At 34.9% G+C, this 3,754-nt stretch overlaps 1 pseudogene; it reads left to right on the top strand.

Annotated features, from left to right (window-relative positions):
* Nucleotides 1–256: 256 nt before the first annotated feature.
* On the top strand, nucleotides 257–356 carry LOC138828970 (U6 spliceosomal RNA; annotated as a pseudogene).
* Nucleotides 357–3,754: the final 3,398 nt, after the last annotated feature.

The following is a 3,754-nucleotide window of genomic DNA, read 5'->3' as shown; positions in this document are numbered from 1 at the left end:
TTGGACTTAGCTATAAAGGCTTCAAAATATGGTCAAATTTAAAATGAAAACGACAAAATAGTCATTGACAAAAAATGGCAAATGTGAGCAATCCACCAAACAATATAAATTTTTTCCACTATACATAGAAATTTATAGAAATAAGATCAATAGCATATTTAGGAACAATAAAGGTTCCTTCTTACAAATAGGCAACCAAGGATATATGCCTGTATAAAGGTTACATTGTTAACTACTTAAATTAAGAGGATACTCCATGCTTCAGCAGCAAGTCTACACAAATTACAACAATACAGAGATTAACATAGCACTTGCACAGGGATGGTATGAAAATTTGTGAATTATTCCATATTTTTCATTCTTAAAATGCAAGAAATGGAAAACAGTTTTGAAAAAGTTGATTACAAAAATACAAGCGTAACAAAACCTGTAATTCACAGAATTAAAGGTTAGTTTGACATCAGTGTATTAAACCTTCACATTCAAAGGCCCTTACATAGCATAACCTTTACAAAACTTGAAATTAGATAACATTATCTTTTTATCCCAAAGAAATAAAATAATATAAGGACTTAGGAAAAAGGAATCTTAAACTTTTCCTATATGGAATGTAATCTGAAAGGACACATTTATTAATGAACCTATATTTTATAAAACAATGTAGACTTCAAAGTATTATATCTAGAAGACAATGAAATAGATTATGGACTTTATACAAACATAGATACTTTTTTTTCAGACAAGCACCAGGAATATCTTTAATTTCTATACTATTCTTTTCAACAGATAAGATAAAATTAAAAAAATCACAAACTCTGCAGAAATCATTATAAATGCATACAAACAACTCGAATACATTTTGACATCAAAGTCAGGCAATTCACGTGGAAGAATACCACGGAATCCATAAATTTTTAAATTAAGATATTGCTGTTGTTTTGTATTATGAAAATATTTTGTTGGGCCACAAAGGATGGACTGGCACTTTTGAAATTTAAGAAACTTAACCAAACCATTACTACGTAGAATAACAATTTGTACAGCCTTCCACAACTTTAAATAGGTAGTGATACATATTTGTGCTTTTGGCAATATCAAATGCAATTTCTTCCAAGTTGTTCTTCAATCCCGGTTTGATATCATGTTTCAACAGAAGAAGATACAGTGTTTCTTTGCTATTTCTATCCCAAGAAACAATATTTAAGGGGGTCAAGAGGCCCTTAGTTTGGGGATTGGTATCTGCATCATGATTAAGTACGAAAGAATCAATTCTGGTATTATTCCACATATACTCACTGTGCAGTGGTGCCAAGCCATTCAGAATTCTTGCATGAATATCTGCCTTGAGCTACCAACTCATGGACAATGTCTAAATGTCCACTCTAGGCTTCCCGATGAAGAGGGATATACTTACCTCATTTCTAGTATACATATGAGTGGCCTTTTTGGCAAGTAGTCTCGGCACTGTAGTAAGCCGATTAATTTCAGCATCCCAAAGAAGAAATTTGCATGGATTCTTCTCCATTATTTTCTTGCAATTGATACCTTCCTCACGTTTTCATCTTGTTCCTTGTCTTCATCAGAATTGCCTAACCAGAGACTTTGAGTACCAGTGGGAATGAGGTTTCCATGTATTTCCCCAATAGTTCACGTTGGTTGAAATGGTCAGAAAAATCCGGTGAATTTTCTGCATGTTTTTTCACCATGATTTATTTTCTCTTTTTCCATTTTTCCTATTTTAAATAATTCTAACTGGAGAGTAGTGAATTGATAGAGAGCAGAGGAAAGATTTTCCTCCGTATTCAAATGCACAGACTGAAAATGAGGGCCAGTGGTGTCTTCATGTGCAGCTTATTCTAGGAAGGAGAAAATAAGAAACAAAGCCTACTACATAAATGATTTGGGAAATACCAAGATATAGTGTAAGAGAAATTACTATTCAATATATGAGCTTTAACAGCTTTCTAATAGATCCATTATTTATTGGTAACCAACATTAGAAAAAAATGTATAATTCAGTAGTAAAATAGAAGTCCTTTGTATGACTACCTAAATTCTTGTTTTTTTAAAAACACTTGTTTCCATCTAAAAAAGTAGGCCTGGGCTGGGAAGGTGGCTCAGTGGTAGAGCACTTGCCTTGCATGCCAGAGGGCCTGGGTTCGATTCCTCAGCACCACATAAGCAAAAAGAAAAAAGTCGGAAGTGGCGGTGTGGCTCAAGTGGTAGAGCACTAGCCTTGAGCTGAAGAGCTGAGGGACAATGCCCAGGCCAGAGTTCAGGCCCCAAGACCGGACCAAAAAAAAAAAAAAGTAGGCCTATCTATTTTCTTCAGGTGATTTTGATGATTGAAGATGCTTAATGAGGAGACCACATGTATTAGTAGTCCTTTGATATCAATTAAATTTCATTTTTTCTTCTTGGAGAATATAATGATCAAAGCAATAGTTCAGAATCAGCAAACAATAGTTCAGCATCATGCTTTCAGTGCAAGTGGATCTCCAGTAAGTAATCCTCTGTACCATTTTCCACAAAGTTTTGTCACACATACAATCTGTCTGCCTTCTCTAGCTGCTATCCTAGCCTGGACCTTTCCTTTCATTGTGCAGGAAAAGTGTGATTCAACTGATTTCAGTCAGATCTGTTCCAAGAATTATCAAGGATTTAGATTCTTTTTTTAAAAAATTAGTTGTGGGGCCTGTACTCTGGGCTTGGGCACCGTCCTTGAGCTCTTCAAATCAAGGCAAGTGCTCTACCACATGAGCCACAGAACCACTTCTGTTGTTCTGTTTATGTGTGCTGATTTGGGAAATGATAGAGCAGAAAGTGAAATGATGCAACCAAAAATATACAAGCAAAATAAATTAGCATAATTTGGAGCAACCATATTGTCTATGAGAATCAAGAAAGAGAGCGAGGAAGAGAGATACAGATGTGCAATGACCTAGCTAGCCAAAAATTCCATTCTTCTGATCCATTTACAAAGCAAACAATTTTATTTTTTATTTGTTAAAAGAGATGGAAATAGAATTTATGTATTTACTTGAAATTAGTAAATACATTTTTAGTAGCATACATAAAGAGACATAGCTTTGACCAAATTACAAACAAGAATCTTAATCCTTTGGCTTCGAAAATGGCTCAGTGGTAGAGTGTTTTTCTTGCCGCTTACTACAGTGTGGAGACTACATTCCAAAAAGGCCTCTCCTATGAATACTAGGGATGACGATGAGTATACCCCTCTTCATCGGGAAGCCTAGAGTGGACACTTAGACATTATCAATGAGATGGTAGCTCAAGGCAGATATTCACGCAATTACTGTGAATGTCTGGACACCCCTGCACAGTGCTTATATGTGAAACATATTGCAACAGTACAGACACACACACACACACACACATCATCATCATCATCATCATCATCATCAGATTTCTTCTTAATTATTTTTTGTGTGTGGTCTTAAGAAGAAAGGTACATTACTAACTTGAATTTCTGACAGAAAAATATAATCACTATAGATCTTGCTTCTATACTCTCAATATTAAATTGCTATCTAAGTATGTGCAATAGATAAGTATAGGAAAAAGTAGGATCCACACTGGTGGCTCATGTCTTTATTCCTAGCTAATCAGAAAGATGAAATCTGATGATTGTGGTTTGAAACCAGACCAAGGAAAAAAGTCCATTAGATTCTGGTTTGAAAGTAACCAGCAAAAGCTAGAAATGGAGCTGTGGTACAAGCAAAAAAATGCTAGA

The sequence above is a fragment of the Dipodomys merriami genome, unplaced genomic scaffold (genome assembly GCF_024711535.1).
Source record: "Dipodomys merriami isolate MVZ:Mamm:240054 unplaced genomic scaffold, mDipMer1.0.p SCAF_169, whole genome shotgun sequence".
In the NCBI taxonomy this organism is placed as follows: domain Eukaryota; kingdom Metazoa; phylum Chordata; class Mammalia; order Rodentia; family Heteromyidae; genus Dipodomys; species Dipodomys merriami.
The sequence above is the reverse complement of the archived record's forward strand: the minus strand, read 5'-3'. Positions and strand labels throughout refer to the sequence as shown.